Source organism: Pongo pygmaeus, chromosome 4, assembly GCF_028885625.2.
Source record: "Pongo pygmaeus isolate AG05252 chromosome 4, NHGRI_mPonPyg2-v2.0_pri, whole genome shotgun sequence".
Taxonomy (NCBI): Eukaryota; Metazoa; Chordata; class Mammalia; order Primates; family Hominidae; genus Pongo; species Pongo pygmaeus.
Genome location: NC_072377.2, coordinates 3624789 through 3644368, shown reverse-complemented (window position 1 = coordinate 3644368; position 19580 = coordinate 3624789). Strand labels below are relative to the sequence as shown.

Below are 19580 nucleotides of genomic sequence, written 5' to 3'. Positions count from 1 at the left end.
AAGATGCCCCTGGAGGAGCTGAGGTCTGCACCTCACCCCATTGTAAGAGGTGGGAAATGATGTCGCCACATTGATCTGTGGAGTCTTAAGCTCCAGGTAAAGGAAGGAAGGATTATTAGTCATTCTCACGCTGCTGTAAAGATCTACCTGAGACTGGGTAACTTATAAAGGGAAGAGGTTTAATCGACTCATAGTTCACCACGTTTGGGAGACCTCAGGAAACTTACAATCATGGCATAAGGCAAAGGGTAAGAATGGCACCTTCTTCACAAGGTGGCAGGAAGGAGAAGTGCCAAGCAAAGGGAAGCCCCTTATAAAACCATCAGATCTCGTGAGAACCCACTCACTGTCACAGGAACAGCATGGGGAAACAGCCCCCTCGACATGTAGAGATTATGGGGGATATGAAGATTACAATTCAAGATGAGATTTGGGTGGGGATACAAAGCCTAATCATATAAGAGGGTCTCCGGAAACATAGCCAGATTCCCCCAGGCCAGCTGCACTGACTGAGCATCCCCACTGCCTCCACATTCGCCTAGCAATTAGGGTCACAGGAACTAAAGCTCAGAGAGTAGCCCAGTGCCTCTTGACAGCCGCCAGCCTGAGCCAGGGTGGTGGGACTGGCTTTGCCTCCATGAGGGGAACTCAGGCTGCAGTCCTTGCTTTCCAGACCCCCTCCAGGTGTGGGTCACAGTGAGGGATGGTTGGGAAGACCCTATCCCTGCAAAGACAGCTAAGAGAGGAAGAAAGAGAAAAGGAGCCCTGAACAAGTGGGTGATGACCTCCCCACTCGCCCTGAATATGAGTTTAGCAATTGCTTAGCACCTTCTGCAGAACTCCAGACCTCAGGGAAGGACAGAGAAACCAGCCAAGGAAGATTCTGCAAAGCCCTCACAATGTGCTGGCATAGTCTTTATTATGAAGACTTGTCGGGACCTCTCTCTCTACCCCAGAACAGAAAAATGCAGAAAGAAACCCATGTTTATGAAGCATCTGCCATGCAACAGGGGCTGTGCCAAGAGCTGTCAGCGGATCATCCCCGTTAGGCTTCACACTGGTGCGCGAGGTGGGTAAGAGCGTCCCAACGTTCGGCAATGCTAGGCAAGACACCCAAACTCACAGGGCTACAGGACGCAGCTGAGTCTCCCATGCAAGCCTTATGATCCCTCATCTTCTGCGCCACAGCTCTTAATGCACCTTAGATGCCTCAAGGATTTCATTAGGGGGTAAAATCAGGGGTGAGACCAGGGCAGCCTCAGCTCCTGAAAGGCAGAAAATGCCCCTGGTGGACCTGACGTCTGCACATCACCCAGTGAAAGAGGCAGGAAGTGATGTTGCCACATGGATCTGGAAGCTTTGGCGATAAAGGCAGGCTGAGCATGATCCCATCAGGTGCCAGGATGCTGGTCTTCATGTAGGGAAGGGTAGGGAGAGAGAAGTCCTGTCTAAAGGCTAAGCCCTTCTCTGTTTTGAGGGTTTTGTGTATTCAGAAGGGTGGACCAAGGAGCAATTAGTCCTGTGGGCATCTCACCTGTTTCCCCAGGACATGAAAGAGCTTGACCACCCAGGGTTTTTCTCCCTCACCACTGCAGGTGGTTGCCTGAGCCACTTCCACAGTTTGTTCCCTGTACACAGCTAAATCCAGACTATAAGAGTTTCCTTCCAAGGCCTCATGAAAACAAATAATCCTACTTACATTTGTATCTTTCACAAAGGATCTTTTATGATGATACAGAATATGCATGAATTGTATTTTCTCCATTGGATGTACTCCCACTTATGAATGAAGGCTACAGAAAAGCTTCCAACCCTCCTGGTAGAAACAGCAGCCATTTGCCTTCGAGCCACCCTGACTGCCCTTCTTCCCACTCCTTGGTCAGTGTGCCGAACAAACAGGACCACAACTGCCACTGGTGGGAAGGACCCCAAGAGTAACCCCAGTGACCCCATCCTTCACCGGTGAAAAATAGAGCACAGAGTGATCCAACAAGCGCCACCCCCATGTCCACAGCTGAGATGGGGAGCTGGGTTCCCTGATGCCCTACTCAGAATTCTTCCTACATAAGAAAACAAAATTATAAGCAGAGTTTTGAAGTATGTAATGCCACAGCTAAGACAATGGAAAGATTTCAAAAAGCTAGATCGTGACATAACAAAGTAATTTGGAAAACACTAGAAAATGACCATTCTCATCTATGTTTGGCCATTAAAAGGAAAGACTATAAAAAGGAAAGACTGTCTTTGAGGATTATGTTTTTATGTTACTAATGAAGACATAACCAGGTCATGAAGCTCATCAGAGCCCCTCATTCCTGGAGCAAGTGTGAAGAGACCCCAGCAGAGGCCCTGCAATCCCCCACCAGCTGCACATCTCTGAAAACTGCCAGGGCTTCCACGAGACCTGCTGAGAAGCACTAAGATTCCTTCCTGGGTTTCCGGAGCTTCCTGAGGACAGACACCGTATGTGGGCATGACACCACCAAACATTTAATAAGCATCTGTTGAATTATTTGATTGATGGGTAATGGATTGATTGTCCCAGTGGGTGAGTGAGTTGATGACCTTTCAAACAACTGAAAAACATGTGTCAAGTCAAATTGCTGTTCAGGAATGCCTCCAGCAACAGAGGCAGTGCAGACATGGCACTGGGGGAAATGGCAAAAACAAAGCTCAAAATTATTGGTCCTACCAGGCCCATTTCTGTGGACAAAATGTGGCTGTGGGGTTTGTTGAGAGAGAGGTTCTGTGGACCAGAACTGGTCTGGAAAATCTGGAACAATCTAGGATCCATGCACGACAGTCCTTAGAAATCCAAGGCTCAGGCTGGGCATGGTGGCTCATGCCTGTAATCCCAACACTTTGGGATTGGCGAGTGGATCACGAGGTCAGGCGAGTGGATCACGAGGTCAGGAGTTTGAGACCAGCCTGGCCAACATAGTGAAACCCTGTCTCTACTAAAAATACAAAAATTAGCCGGGCGTGGTGGCACACACCTGCAGTCCCAGCAACTTGGGAGGGTGAGGCTGGAGAATCACTTGAAACCCGGAGGTGGAGGTTGCAGTGAGCCAAGACCATGCCATTGCACTCCAACCTGGGTAATGCAGTGAGACTCCATCTCAAAAAAAAAAAAAAAAAAAAGAAAGAAAGAAAGAAATCCAAGGTTCTTGGTGGGGAAGGCAGAGAATGTTCCAAATGCTCAGTTGGCTTGACAGGAGTCTTCTTTTCAAGGTGCCCTCTAGAATAACTAAAACTTTCTTTTTTATGATTTCAATTTTTATTTTATTTTCAGTGGGTACATGCACAGGTTTGCCACCAGAGTATACTGCGTGATGCTGAGATTTGGGGTACAATTGAAACTGTCACCCAAGTACTGAGCACAGTACTCAATAGGTCATTTTTCGTACCTTGCCCCCTCCCTGTCTCCCTCCCTCCCTCCCTTCTTTGTAGACCCCAGTGTCTATTGTTCCCATCATTATGTCCATGTGTATCCCATGTTTAGCTCCCACTTGTAAGTGAGAACATGCAGTATTTGGTTTTCTGTTCCTGTGTTAATTTGCTTAGTATAATGGCCTACAATTTCATCTATGTTGCTGTAAAGGACATGATTTCATTCTTTTTTTTGTCTGAGTAGTATTCCATTGTGTATATGTATCATATTTTCTTTATTCAGTCCAGTGTTGATGGGCATTTAAGTTGATTTCATGTCTTTGCTATTGTGAATAGTGCTGTGATAAACATACGCATACATGTGTCTATTTGGTAGAATTATTTATTTTCCTCCGGGTAAATACAAACACCCAGATATAGGATTGCAGGATCTAATGGTAGTTTTGCTTTTAATTCTTTGAGAAATGTCCAAACTTCTTTCCACAGTGGTTGAACTAATTTACATCCCCACCAACGATGTATAAGCATAACATTTTCTCTGCAGCCTCACCAGCTTCTGTTATTTTTTATTTTTTATTTTGTTTTATTTTTTTTGAGACAGGGTCTTGGTCTGTCATGCAGGCTAGAGTACAGTGGCATGGTCATGACTCACCGTAGCCTCAACTTCCTGGGCTCAAGTGATCCTCCCACTTCAGCTTCCCAAGTAGCTGAGACTACAGGCATGTGCCACCATGCCCGCCTAATTTTTAAATATTTTTTTGTAGAGATGAGGTCTTGTTATGTTGTCTAAGATGGTCTTGAACTCTTGGGCTCAAGCAATTCTCCTGCCTCTGTCTCCCAAAGTGCTGGGATTACAGGCATAAACCACCATACCCAGCCAGCATCTGTTATTTTTTTAGTTTTTCATAACAGTCATTCTGACTAGTGAGAGGTGGTATTTCATTGTGGTTTAAATTTGCATCTCTCTGAAGATGTTGAGCATTTTCTCATGTTTGTTGGCTGCTTGTATGTTTTCTTTGGAGAAGCGTCTGTTCATGTCTTTTGCCAAGTTTTTAATGGAATTATTTGTTTTTTGTTTGTGAATTGTTTGAGTTTCTTGTAGATTCTGAACATTAGACCTTTGTGGAATGCATTGTTTGAAAATAGCTTCTCCCATCCTGTAGGTTGTCTGTTCACTCTGTTGATAGTTTCTTTTGCTGTGCAGAAGCTCTTTAGCTTAATTAGGTACCACGTGTCAATTTTTGTTTTTGTTGTGATTGCTTTTGAGAACTTCGTTATAAATTCTTTCCCATGGCTGATGCTCAGAATGCAACTTCCTAGGTTTTCTTTTAGGATTCTTATAGTTTGAGGTCTCATATTTAAATCTTTAATGCATCTTGAATTTATTTTTGTATATGATGAAAGGGAGAAGTTCAGTTTTATTCTTCTGCATATGTCTAGCCCGGTATCCCAGCACCATTTATTGACTAGGAAGTCTTTTCCTCTTGCTCATTTTTGTCGACTTTTTGGAAGATCAGGTGACTGGAATAAGTGCAACTTTATTTCTGGTAGAACCACAAAGACTTTCTGAGGACAGACTCCAAAACAAACTCTGGCCTCAGAGGCAGAAGCTGGTCCATTAGCTCCAATCTAATAAATCCACTTGAGCTCCCACTGCCAACAGACAGGAGACTCCCCAGTGCACCCCCAAGAGTCTCGGAGGGCTGTCTTGAGAGCCACTGAGCCCACCATCCACCACGGTGAGAGCCTGTCTCACAAGCCTGCTTCCCCGCCTCTCTTCCTCCTCCTGTTTCCTCTCCTCATCCTTTCTTCTTCCCCTTTTCCCCTTGCTGGGGATGGAAAACGCTCCAACTAATATTCTGAGGACAGTCTCACAACCTCCGCAGAGAAGACCAACAAAGTAGACCAATTCAGGTCACAAGCAATGCAAGAGGAAGCTGCCTTTCCCTACAGAGTCTGGAAACTCCCATAGTGGGTTTCATGGCAACTCAGCTTGAGGGACACCGGGTTTGGCTCAGGAAGCAGGTAATTGTGAGGATTACACAGGAGGGCAGTTTCTGTTGGGTGTGCTTGGGGCACAAGAAAGCCACTGTGAATATGAAGCCAGAAGGACGCAAAGGAAGTGAGTGTGTACACCTTTGACCCAAAGGAAATTTGACTTTTTCCCTTGACTTTAGGAAGAAAAATAGAGCCTAGAGAATCCAGCACACTTGGACCTAAGTCTGGGTTGACTGCTCAGTTGAAGCAGACCTTTAGCAGGAGAACAGGCAATCTTCCTTTCTTGACTGAGCCCCAGGGAGGAGCTTGGCCCATGCCTGGGATATGGAGGCCACTGGATAAAAAAAAACCTAAGCAAAGAACTTCAAACATGGCTCCATGTCCAGGGTTCTGCAAACTGTTGGTTTCCTAGGGACTTGCTGGGACAATAGCCATGCAGCCTGTCAGAGGGAAACCTTCCTGTTTTAGCAGCAAAATGTGGTTGTTAGAGAGAAGTTGTAACTCAGTGAGGCTGTTATCCTCTGAGCCCCGATGGCTCTTGTGCACACATTGGAGGTCCTTCCCAGGCTTCCAGACTGGAAGAAAATACACAGTCCTGGGGCATGGAAACGGTCCTCTTTACCCCCTGCTGCTGAGGGGCTGCCTTTTTCTGGATTTCCATCCTCAATTAATGCCCCCAGCCCTGTGCACCAGCCCTATCTGTATATGGTTTCCTGAAGTCAACGGGCTGTGCACAGAGTGAAATTGCAGGAAAGCTCTGAGTCCAACCACCATCTAAGAAACCAAGCCAGAATACACTCTTTCCCTGGCTGGGGCTTCTGTTTGTCTTCTTAAAAATTCAGAAAAAATTGTTGGTTTTCTGAAAACATCCCGATGGCAGAATCATTCTCTGACTCGTATGTGCTTTTAGAGGGCTCTGTGGCCCAGTTAAATGTGTTTGGCAAGTAGCAGAGAAAATGGTTTCTTTCCACAAGTCTGTTTCTGTAACAGGTTAAAGCATTGTACTTACAGTACCCAGTTGACATTTATAAGGATGCCTATGTTTTAGTGCAAAGCAAATTAAGTATTAACAAGCCACTTTCCATCAAGAGCTGGCTTCTGCAATTTGACGTTCGCGGTTTGCCCTCCACGCTGCTCCTTCCTCCTCTTTCATGCCATTGCACTCCTTCTGCTCCGGGAGGCATAGCCAGCACCCGAGGTCTGACGCTGTCTCCAAAATGCAGACTCCAGAGGCAGGGCGAGATTTTTGAATGTTCTACGAAAACTACTTACTTCCCACTCATTTTTTAACTAAAGTGATTACTTGTCATCTTTCCATTTTCATTACCTTCTGCCACTGGAGTAGAGGGAGTGCTAATGAGAGTAACGCAAACATGGGCTTCAGCATCTGGAGGGGGCTGGTGGGGGTTTGGCCTGTTCATAGAAATGGGGTCAGTAGGGATGACTCTGGATTCACCCTCAAGAACCCACAGTCCATATAATGACAATGGACATTTGTTTAGCGATTTGTAGTTTTCAGCATCTTTTCCTCCATCCTGCCTGCCTTACTTTTCATGGAGCTGGATGAAGCCAGAGCACCTTTGCACCCGGTTCCCCAAGGAATGTCTCTTGCCCTCAGCCTGGTGACTATGACCAGGTGTGGGTGAACAGGGAGGCTGCCTCCTAGAAGACCCCAGGCTGCAAAGGCACGGAGGGAAGCTGCTTGGGATGGAGGGACGGAGGGGGAAGGCTGTGGTGTCAAGCTGGTTCTCCGGGGTGAACTATCTGCCTCCTCATTTTAGCCCCATAACAGGAGGAGGGAGGGACTGCATCCAGATGACAGTCAGCAAAGAGACTTTTGCAAGATATTGCCACTTAAAAGCAACACTTTGAAGAGCAATTTGGTCAAATCCCTTCATCATAGGTTTAATCTCTCTCTCATGAAAGACTTGCCTACGCCATGGGCCACTCAGCCAAGAAGAGGTTTCTAGACTTTAACTCCACCAAGAAACCTTGGTCTGGAAGGAAAGTGTAGGACATAAGGAGGAGGGGAACTCAGATGAGAAGGTTTCTACCTCCCGGCCAAGAACAACCCCTTATTTCCTACAGGCCCCTCCCCGCTGCCCTGGGCAGACAGGGCCAAGTGCTCTTTCAGTTTTCATCTTTTCTTTTCTTTTTTTTTTTTTTCTTCATTTCTTCAGGTTCTACAAGCACTGGAGACAGCCGTTGGCTACAGGACCCAAGGAGGGAGAGGGCCTGTTTCTGACTTGCAGGCCCCAGGAGCTCAGAGGAGGGGGGCGCAGAGAGTGTTCGAGACATGGTATATGCATGCTCCAGGCTGCTCTGAACACTCCTTTCCCTTCTCCTGCTTCTTCCTTTCACTGGTCCCTGAAAACAGGATTGAGTTTAGGACCTGGTGCCCTTTTCCTAAGAGCAGGGAGAACTAGCTCAGCCAAGTCTCAGTACTTTTCACCAGGCCTGGCACAGGGGGGCCCTGGGATCTCTGCTGACTGAATCATGGCTCAGTGGAAGAGAAAGATCAGGTCCTGCTCCATCCTCCCTGCCTCACTCTGGGAGTGGCCGCTCACCTCTAGCCTGGAAGCTTCTGCCCCCAGGCAGACGATAAAGGCGACCTCTCCCTGCTGCTCCAGCTGCCACTGAGAATATTGAGACAGAATCAGCTGGGGAAATCTTGACAATGCAGATTCCTAAGCCACATCACAGACCTGCAGTTCAGATTCTTGGGTGTACTGAGTATAGTACCCAGTACTGATGGTGAGGGGGACATCTGCATTTAAACAATCGTTCAAGATGATTCTTCTTCAGATCCAACTCTGAAAACTGCCATCTTTCAGCATCCAAGACAGCACTGGCTGAGAGGGGTTGGGGAAGGGGCTAGGGGAGAGGAAGAGCTTTGCAGAAAAATGGAATGGACGAGTGACCCAAGAAACCCATAAATGGAGCCTCATACCTTTGTGTATGGAGGCACACACCTCTCACCTCGTACCTTAGTGTGAATCCAGAGAGTGCATCCTGGTAAAATATGCCATGGCAGAAGGACATAGGAGGTGTTAGGATCAGTCAGGCAGCCGAATCACAGAAAAGGAGGATGTGGAAAGAACAGGCTCAAAAGCTTCAGGAAGGCCGGGCATGGAGGCTCATGCTTCTAATCCCAGTGCTTTGGGAGGCCAAGGTGGACGGATCACAAGGTCAAGAGATCGAGACCGTCCTGGCCAACATGGTGAAACCCCATCTCTACTAAAAATACAAAAATTAGCTGGGAGTGGTGGGGCGTGCCTGTAGTTCCAGCTACTCAGGAGGCTGAGGCAGGAGAAGCACTTGAACCCAGGAGGCAGAGGTTGCAGTGAGCCGAGATCATTCCACTGCCCTCCAGCCTGGGCGACAGAGCAAGACTCCGTCAAAAAAAAAACTTCAGGAAAAGTCCACCCCAAACCCAAAGACAGCCATGGACAACAGTTAAAATCCTGAGATTTTATGAGCAAGATTATTTAGCAGATGGATTCTTGACTGAACCCTCAACTCTCCTTTGCTTGTCCCACTGTCTTGTCAGAGGAGTGGGCCCTGTACCTCCCTGTCCACATGCCACAGTGAGGATGTTCTCTACGTTACAGCACTATGGAGTTAGGTGAGGACAGAGAGGAGCCCCATGCACCAGCATGCTAATGGGACTTTCCTCTTGCCTGAGAACCCCCACTAGAACCCCAGAGATTAGGATAACAAGGAAAAGCCAGCCCCACTTTCTAAAGGGATCTGAAAGGGAGGTGCAGAATTGCTCCTGGGACTCATCAAGGGTAGGATGTTGAACAGCACCCCCACAAATGATACGCTCACATTTTAACCCCTGAAATCTGTGACAGTGACCTTATTTGGAAAAGGGGGTTTGATAGGTGTCATTAAGTTAAGGTTCTTCAAATGAGATCATTCTGGATTTAAATTGAGCCCTAAAAGCAATGACAGGGGTCCTTATAAGAATGAACCAGAGAGACGACAGGTGCAGTGGCTCACCTCTGTAATCCCAGCATGTCAGGAGGCCGAGACAGGCGGATCACTTGAGGTCAGGAGTTTGAGAGCAGCCTGGCCACCATAGTGAAACCCTACCTCTACTAAAAATACAAAAATTAGCCTGGTGTGGTGGCTTATACCTGTAGTTCCAGCTATTTGGGAGGCTGAGGCATGAGCGCTGCTTGAACCCAGGAGGCAGAGGTTGCAGTGAGCTGAGATTGCACCACTGCACTCCAGCCTGGGTGACAGAGCAAGATTCAGTCTCAAAAAAAAATAATTTAAAAATTATTTTTAAAAAGAATGAACCAGAGAGAGCTTTGGAGGAAGACCCAGAAGAGGACTTGCTGGATCACATGCTAGTTCTATTTTTAGTTTATTTAGTCTGATGTTAGTGTGGCCATTTTCATCTCTTTATTCTTCATTGGCTATCTTTTTTTTATTCCTTCATTTTCAGGCTATGAGTGTCCTCAAATCTAAAGTGAATCTCTTGTACACAACTTATGGTTGGATCTTGGTTTTTTCTTTAATTTATTCAGCTGCTGTCTATCTTTTGAGTGGGGAATTTCCATGCTCATTGCAGCACTACTCACAATAGCCAAGATGTGGGCTGCTCCTAATTATTCATCAAAGGATGAATGGATAAAAAAAGGTGGTATAGACAAAGAGTAGAATACTACATAGCCATAGCCATAAAAACAAAGGATATCCTGCCATGTGTGACAACATGGATGAACCCAGAGGACATTACACTGAGTGAAATAAACCAGTCACAGAAGGACACATACTGAATGATCCCACTCCTACAAGGGATGTAAAATAGTCAAATACACATAGGCCAAGAACAGAACAATGATTGCCAGGGCAGGGAGGGGAAATGAGGAGTTGCTAATCAAATTAAATCAATGGGCATAACATTTCAGTTAAGTAAAATGAATACATTCTAGAAGCCTACTGTCTAGTATTGGCTTTCTAGGTAACAGGACTGTTTTATACACTGAATCATTTGTCAAGACAGAGCTGAAGCGGGATTTGAATCTTGGACACGCAGCAGAGAAGGCCGGGTGAAGAGGGAGGCAGGGATAGAACTGGCTGCAAGCCCAGGATCACAGGGGCCACCAGAGGCTGGAAGAGGCAGGAAAGGGCCCTTTCTGGAGCCTTTGGAAGGAGGCCCAGCCCAGTAGACACCTTGGCTCTGGACTTCCAGCCTGCAGAAGTGCCAGGGGATGCACCTCTGTTGTTTTTGTCCACCTAGAGGGTGGTTAGTTCCAGCAGCCACAGGAAGCTCATGCATCAGGAAAAAGTTAAAGGGTTTCTGCCTGACACACTCACCCCTCCAACCCATCTAATAAGAAGAAGGCGACCGTGCCTCAGAGGGTAGACAGGTGTCAGGGAGAAGGAGGTGTGTGGCCAATGCACTAAGCTATGCACTAGGGAGGGACGGGCCAGGAGAACCACCAAGGACGGAGGAGCTTCCTGCAGGAAGGGGACCTCATGCCTACCTCACTGTGGATGAGCTCAGAAATGCAGCTTCCTGCCTGTCCCATAGCAGTTCTCGGGCTGGCCCTGCCCAACGCCCACCTGCCAGTGAATCACACCACAAAGGGATGCTGAGTGTCTCTGGTGCAAGACACAGAGGGATGCTAGGCGTCTCTAGTTCAAGACACAGAGGGATGCTGGGCTTCTCTAGTTCAAGACACAGAGGGATGCTGGGCATCTCTAGTTCAAGACACAGAGGGATGCTGGGCATCTCTAGTGCAAGACACACAGGGATGCTGGGCGTCTCTAGTGCAAGACACAGAGGAATGCTAGGTGTCTCTAGTTCAAGACACAGAGGGATGCTGGGCGTCTCTAGTGCAAGACACAGACGGATGCTGGGCTTCTCTAGTTCAAGACACAGAGCGATGCTGGGCGTCTCTAGTGCAAGAATGTTAATTCTCTCTCTAGCCACACCCCAACTTCCACTCTTAAAAGTGGCCTGAAGATAAAGGCTCCACCTGGCTCACATTTTAAGACAGCAAATACAATGCCTCTAGGGAATCAATGACTAGTAAAGCCTCTGAGATGGGCCAGTGGAGGAACAGTAACATTTATGAAATCAAAGTTTGTAAAAACTACTTTATTTGCCCATACTAAACAAAGGGGGAATTTGTAAACAAACAGCTTGGAGGCTCAAGTGGTGACAAGAGTGTGAATGCTCTTGGCGGCCATCATGAATGGTGCAGCCCCTCCAGAGACTGCCAAAGGCAACACCAAAATATACATGTCCAAGGTGTCACCTAGCTGCATGAAACCAGGTTTTGCATTGACTGTGTGGGTTTTCTCCACGTAGCCTTTTAAAAGACTGTCTGAGACCTCTGAATGTCTTTCTCATGAGCTTCCATATTCATTTTAATAAATCAGTAAGATGTGCTGCTCGCCGAAAATAATGTAATTCTGTAATACAAATTAGACCAGCCTTCGATGCCTTTGAAATGTAGTGTGTTAAAAATGGTATGTACAGGTTAAAAGATACAGATTCGGAACACCAGGATTTACATGAAATTATCACACAGACTTTGATAGAGCCCTGGACTGATTCAAAAGAGCACGTTTCATATGAAGCTGTCTCATTCCCTTTGAAAGCACGTTGATCTCCTTGCAGTCATCTATTAATTATATTACAGATAAGGTAAATAAAAGTGTGGCAATATGGAGATCACAGCCTTCTTTTTTCTTGTGGAGACTAAAGGTATGGGCTCCTGTGAAGTCTGTGGGCAATGAGGGATTATAAAGGCATTCGAGAACCAAGAGGCTGTATTTATTTTGACACGTGATGGAAAGATCTGAAGTTCAATAGCTGAGAGCAAAACTGAGAGGGGGCAGCCCAGACGTGGCAGAGAAAAGGGTCCAGGAAGAACCACAATTTTCGGCCAGGGCTCAAAGTGAGGGAAATCATTCTTTTAAAATTATTGCTATTGTTTATATTTTCATATACTTCATTTTTGGAGCAGTTTTAAGTTCAGAAAAATTGAGGGGAAAGCGTATAGACTTCCTATCCACCTCCTGCTCCCCCATGTACACAGTCTCCCCCACTGTCAGCACCCCCACCCTAGGGGTACACTTTTACAATCACCCTACACTAACAAGCCACTGTCATCCAAGACCACCGTTGACATTCTGTCTTCTTCAATTCTTCTAATTAAATAAATGTTACATGCCTTGCACACTGTCTTAGTCTTGTCGGGGTGCCATAACAAAGGGCCATCAGCCTGGAGGCTCATGAACCACAAAAATCTATTTCTCACAGCTCTGGAGGCTGGAAATTCCAAGTCAAGGCACAGGCAGCCTCCGTGCCTGCCGAGGGACCTTTCTGGTTCACAGTTGGCGCCTTCTTACTGTGTCCTCGTGGGTCGGGGGGAGGGGAGGGGCTCTCTGGGGCCCAGATCCCATTCACAGGAGCTCTGCCTTCCATGACAATCACCTCCCAAAGAACCCACCTCCTCATATCATCATCTTGGGATTAGGATTTCAACATACGCAGTCCAGGGGGACACGCACGTTGGCTGCATTGCAGACAGTGGCAGTGATTCTCCAGCGTCTGTGTGCCTCCACCAGGAAATGCCAGACGTGTCCCCTAAGCCACATGCTCATGGTCGGTGTCAGTGGGTGTGCTGCTGAAGCTCCCAGAGCGAAGGGGATGAGGAGTACTGGTCCCAGAATGTAGGGGAACAAACCAGCCCCTTCTCCCTGATTTTGAGGTAGAATTCTAGGGTCTCTTCAGGCACTTATCAATGTGTTTAAATGAAGTCAGATTTGTCTTTGGGGAAAATCCTTGACTTGTGCCTAAATCATGCCACGGGCTCCAAAGTGTCCGTACTCCCTCTGAAGAATCCAACCGCCTCATCAGTGCTCAAGCCCACCCAATCAGGAGGACGGACCATGGCTTCTAACTCTGTGTTTAGTAAGAGCTCAAGGCAAGGCCTAGTATCTTAGTCTGCTGGGAAGGCCATAACGAGTGCCACACACTGGGGCTTAAACAACAGAAATTCATTGTCTCACAGCTCTGGAGGATGGAAGTCCAAGATGAAGGTGTTGGCAGGGTTGGTTCCCACTGGGGCCTCGATCCATGCTGTGCAGATGGAACGTCCGCCCCGTGTCTTCTCACGCTCATCTCCCTGTGTGGCTGTGTCCTAATCGCCTCTTGCTCTTCTTCTTCTTTTTTTTTTTTTTTTTTTTTTTTTGAGACAGAGTCTTGCTCTGTTGTCCAGGCTGGAGTGCAGTGGCGCGTTCTCAGCTCACTGCAAGCTCCGCCTCCCCGGTTCACGCTATTCTCCTGCCTCAGCCTCCCGAGTAGCTGGGACTACAGGTGCCCGACACCATGCCCGGCTAATTTTTTGTTTTTTGTTTTTTTTAGTAGAGACGGATTTTCACCGTGTTAGCCAGGACGGTCTCGATCTACTGACCTCGGCCTCCCAAAGTGCTGGGATTACAGTCTTGAGCCACTGCGTCCGGCCCCTAATCACCTCTTCTTATAAGTACACTAGTCATTTGGGGTTAGGCCCACCCTAGTGACCACACTTTAACTCATTTACCTTTGTAAAGACCCCATCTCCAAATACAGTTACATTCTGAGGTCATGGGGCTTAGGGCTTCAGCAGATGAATGTGGTGGGGCGGAGGCCCAGTGCAGCCTCTAGCACTCAGGATGTAGTGTGTTTGAGAAGCACCCTGCAGGGCCGCAGGAGTGACTGACTTCTGACTGTGCGCTGGCCCAGCCTCTGAGCAGAGGCAGTCGGGGAGGTGTGCCGTGCTTGCCTCAAGAGGCTCAGCCTTTGTGAGTCATCTGAAAACTGCTCTGCCTTTGGCTTAACACTCCCCATGGGCAGTGCCCATAAAGCTTTAGCAAACTGCGAATGTGACGCAGGAGAAACCTCCCACAGAACGCAGGGCGAAAGAACCTCACACTGTTCAAGGAATCACCTGCTTTTTTTTTTCTTTTTTCAATAACTGAGGGACAGCCCTTGAAGGGGGGACTGTGGGCCTTCAGCAAATAGCATCAACCACACCACGGAGAGTGTGGAGAACGACTGTGGGTCCCATGGGACCTCAGCCTGAAAAAGCCACAGGATCCAACAGGCTCTGCACCTCTAGGACACCTGCAATCTAGTGGGAGAAGCATGATATCAAAATAGAAACACAGAGATATGTGGCAAGTGATGCGACTGATGGAGAAACAGCCAGGTAGGGGGGATGTGGGGTGCAGGTGTTGGGAGGGTGGAGTCAGGGAAGTCACCCTTGGTGCAAAGATGCTCAGTTGGTGAGACATCTGGAGGGCAGTGTCCTTGGCATAGGGCACCCAGCGGGCTCTCAGAGCAAGAGCAACCCCTGTAGCCAGAGAGAGCCACAGGACTCAGTGCTCAGGGCCTGGAAGGCCAGTGGGAGGCCAGGCCTCTACCCAGGCAAGACAGGAGCCACTCAGCAGCGGAAGGATCTGATTGACACCAGAATGTGTCTGTGTGGGCTGCTGCACTGAGGATAGCATGGGGGACGGTAGGAGGCCCAGGACTCTGGCTCTGACCTGCCAGCACAGCCACAGGGGAGGTGGGGAGCAATGCAGGGACCCTGAGTGCATTTTAAAGGGACCACCAGCCGGGCGGTGGCCCAAGCCTGTAATCCCAGCACTTTGGGAGGCCGAGGTGGATGGATTACCAGGTCAGGAGATCGAGACTGTCCTGGCCAACATGGTGAAACCCTGTCTCTACTAAAAATACAAAAAAAAATTTAAAAATAGCTGGGCATGGTGGCGTGTTCCTGTAGTTCCAGCTACTCAGGAGGCTGACGCAGGAGAATTGCTTGAACCAGGAGGCAGAGGTTGCAGTGAGCCGAGATCGCACCACTGCACCTCAGCCTGGCAACAGAGTGAGACTCCCTCTCAAAAATGAAATAAAATAAAATAAAGAGACCACCAAGGAGATCTGCAGACCAATCTAACACGGAGTGCAAGGGGACGTGAAGAGTCAAGGGTGATCCAGACTTGGGCCTGGGGGCTTGTGTCCTTACATTCCCGTCACCGGGCCCAGCACCTGGCAGGTAACAGAGCTGAAACAGGTGTTTGCTAAGTGGGCATTTCCTGGGTATTCTATTTTCATTTGTGTTCCCAATTTCGTTTCCAGGCATTGTGTGTATATGAAACCTGGCTGTTGGTACATTTGCTTCTCCTTCCCATGTTCCCAACTGTATACACAGAATTTATCCACCTTTCAGTGTGCGTATGCCTCTACTGCAAATGCCTCAGAGCATTCCTAGAAATAGGTGGTAAATAAGGAAACCAACTAGAGCAAGTACATGCTTTGAATATCAACCTTATTCTTAATGCCTTGTGTTTAGGTAGAAGCCGAGTTCGTGGCCTTATTCTTCACTGTGACTGATTATGTGTTTTTACTGCTTCAACTTGATGTAGCTTACAGAGCTTTTCAGAAAACCCTACACCTTTCTGTCTCTAAAAGGCTCTGAATGAATGGACTCATTACACAAAGTCTTCCTGTAACTCACACATTCATTCATTCTGCAAGTGTGTGTCAGGAACCTGCAGGTTCCAGATCTTGCAGATAAAACAACACACAAGCAGGCAGGGTGGGACTCAGTCTCCCTGGGCGAAGGGGAGCAAGATAAAAAGTGTGAGGCTGGCAGTTGTCATTCTGTATGTAGATTCAGGATTAAAATATTTCAAAAAAAAAAATCTTTATCAGAAACAACTCCATGCTGGGTATGGTGGCTCATGCTTGTAATCCCAGCACTTTGGGATGCTGAGTCAGGTAGACCCCTTGAGCTTGGGAGCTTGAGATCAGCCTGGCCGACATGGTAAAACCTCATCTCTATTAAAACAATACAAAACATAGCTGCACATAGTGGTGCTGGCCTGTGGTCCCAGCTACTTGGGAGGCTGAGGTGGATTATTTGAGCCAGGGAGGTTGAGTGAGCTGTGCTCATGCCACTGCTCTCCAGCCTGGGTGACAAAGCAAGACCTTGCCAAAAAAGAAAGAAAGAAAGAGAGAGAGAGAGAGAAAGAGAAAGAGAGAGAGAAAGAAAGAAAGAAAGAAAAAGAAAGAAAGGAAGAAAGAGAAAGAAAGAAAGAGAGGCAGGCAGGCAGGCAGGAAGGAAGGAAGGAAGAAGAGAAATAGAGAGAGAGAGAGAGAGAAAGAGAGAGAGAGAGAGAGAGAAAGAGAGAGAGAGAGAAAGAGAAAGAGAGAGAGGGAGAGAGGCAGGGAGGGAGGAAGGAAGGAAGGAGAAGGGAAGGAAGGAAGGAAGGGAGATGGGAGGAAAGGAGAGGATCCTCAGAGGGGTGATGGGAGCACCTTTCCCCAGGTCTGCAGGTCTTTTACCCCTGTGAGGAGTTGGGCGGTCAGCCTCAGATTGAGCTTGTGGATAACAAACGGACAAGAGAGGAAAGGAAAGGAGGAAGGAAATGAAAGGGGAAGGGGAAAAAAGAGGGAAAGGAAAGACTCCACACTCCACTTGGCAATGCTAATGTACATTTCACAGAAAAAAAAATTAAGAGTCACCTATTGTGTTGAGAAAATGTAAGTATTCTGGATGAAAATGTTTGTAATACTATCTTAGAAACTATCCGAACAAAAATGGGTGCTGGAACAAGGGAGAATGAGAAGCGGCTGTGAGCCCGACCTGGTGGTCAGCATGGGCGTCTGAGGAGCACAGCATAGTGACGGCCACTAAGCCTCAGTCAGAAGAAGGCTCATTGGCTTCTGAGCTCCCCATAGTCAATGCTGCTGCACGGAGTCTGAGGAGGGAGAGGTAATGCCACTCCAGGCGTCTCTCTCTCTCTCTCTCTCTCTCTCTCTCTCTCTCTCTCTCTCTCAGAATGCCCACTCACATGCATGAGTCAAACTTGGAAACGTAGACAGGCCCATCTCCAGGAGCGAAGGAAGGAATCTTTAGGATTTCTAATTGATATCATCGTCCCCAAAATATCCCAAATAAAAATCAAGTTCTCACCATGGATAAAAATCAAGTTCTCGCCCTGGATAAAAATCAAGTTCTCGCCCTGGATAAAAATCAAGTTCTCGCCCTGGATAAAAATCAAGTTCTCACCCTGGATGAAAATCAATTCTCGCCATGGATAAAAATCAAGCTCTCGCCCTGGATAAAAATCAAGTTCTCGCCCTGGATAAAAATCAAGTTCTCGCCATGGATAAAAATCAAGGTCTCGCCCTGGATAAAAATCAAGTTCTCGCCCTGGATAAAAATCAAGTTCTCGCCCTGGATAAAAGTCAAGTTCTCGCCATGGATAAAAATCGAGTTCTCGCCATGGATAAAAATCGATTTCTCGCCATGGATAAAAATCGAGTTCTCGCCCTGGATGAAAATCAAGTTCTCACCCTGGATGAAAATCAAGCTCTCACCATGGATAAAAATCAAGCTCTCGCCATGGATAAAAATCAAGTTCTCACCATGGATGAAAATCAAGTTCTCGCCATGGATGAAAATCAAGTTCTCGCCATGGATGGAGACACAACTTTCAGACACATTATCTAATCTTCTGCCCATAGCACCACCCTGAGCCCCAGCACAGAGATTTCAGAAATGCCGCTTGTTATCCACCAGCTCAATCCGAGACTGACCACCCAACTCCTCACAGGAGCAAAAGGCATGCAGACCTGGGGTAAAGTTCTCCCGTCGCCCCTCTGAGGACCAAGGTGCCCTCACCAGCAGGGAAACATGAGCTCTGATTTGCACTGATTCATCTGCTGCCTACTTCACATTGAAAACCTTGTTTTTGCTATAGCTCTTGGTATGTATGTTTTGTTTATGCCAAGACCATAATGATAAACTGCAACAATTATCCATTTGTAGTTACAAAGACCCTATTTTATATCATTTGTTTAGCTGGCTATTAATTCTGGGCTTTTCATTAGAAAAAAAAACTAAACAAATTCTGGTTGACTGCGGTAGACACAAGTATGTGAAGCTTTCTAATCTTAAAGCAGTCTGTTATCAATGCAACAATGACATTTTCAATTGAAAAATCAATTTTTTCCTTTCACTCCTTTTAACCTCTGTGCCATCTTCATTCCTTCCCAGCATCCAGATAACATAACTCACCATGAAAGCCAGACAGAAACAGCCCTGGGCATGTCCATGGGAAACTCACATGCATCTCCTCTGCAGAAGGACTCATTTCCCTCCAGCTACTGGGCTTTCCCCAATCATACATTTCAACTCCCCGTATAAGTCCTTACAATTCCTGGGGAAAAAAAAGTCGAGTTGTTTCTGTTAATAATGCAAGAAGGCGTGAATGCCAACCAGGCAGTTCTGGAAAAAAAGTGTTGTGGCTCAATTAACCAGACGCCGTACTCAGACTGAATACAAGTTGACGGGTGTAGCCCAGGGTGCTGGAAGCCCACTCTGGCCCCGCGAGTGGAGCCTGCATCATCAGAGCCTTGTGTGCTTCGCAAAGCTCCAGATCCTCATTTCCTTTTCGGAGAGGGACCTAGAAGGAGTTTGTGTGGTCAGTAAAGGGGTTAAGACCAAAGGCCCTGGAGCCGCTGGGTGGATGCTGGTGAGCACAGAGGAGATGCTCCCTGAGGACTGTGGCAACTTTCCATGCAGTACTGGGTGCTCTGCCCACAGACGGCCACAGCCTCAACCTCTCCGGGAATCTCCTGGTTTGAGAATGCCTCCCCCAAGATCACACATCCACTGCGGCAGCCCACATCCAATCCCAGGTTGGTGTGTGGGTAACAAAGCCCCCTCACCAGCCCCAGGAGCACAACGCAGGCTCCCGTGAGGCTGGCTGAGTCCCGCGTGGAGACTGCATCCCAGCAAGGTGCCTGCCCTCCACCCTTCCTCCCATGGGTGTTCCTGCACGGAGCTCTCCTGCTGAGCTTCCTGCACGCTCACCTCCTTCCCAGCGTCTGCTTCCTGGGAGCAGGTTGAGCTTAACTTTACCCTCTGCAAACCCGTGGCCTGGGCACATCTTGTAACTTCACCTCAGTTTTCTCACCTGTAAAGCTGTAAAGCCAGGATCGCCATAGTGCCCACCTCTTAAGACTGCGGTCCTGATACAGGCCAGGCACTTGTAGCTCTTCCCAGGACACAGGTCTTTGTAACTACAAGTGGATAATTGTTACAGTTTATCATTATGGTCTTGGCATAAACAAAACATACATACCAAGAGCTATAGCAAAAGCAAAG

The 19580-nt window shown here is 47.6% G+C and overlaps 1 protein-coding gene across 1 annotated transcript in view; it reads right to left on the bottom strand.

The window, feature by feature from the left end:
* The window catches only part of LOC134739573 (uncharacterized), a 52648-nt gene that overhangs the window by 5398 nt on the left and 27670 nt on the right, over positions 1-19580 (bottom strand). The window contains exons 2-3 of the mRNA XM_063664640.1: positions 19390-19495; positions 18538-18630 (exon numbers count right to left, since the gene is read on the bottom strand). The gene's annotated coding sequence lies outside the window, so the exon portion shown is untranslated. The remainder of the gene's footprint in view (positions 1-18537; positions 18631-19389; positions 19496-19580) is intronic.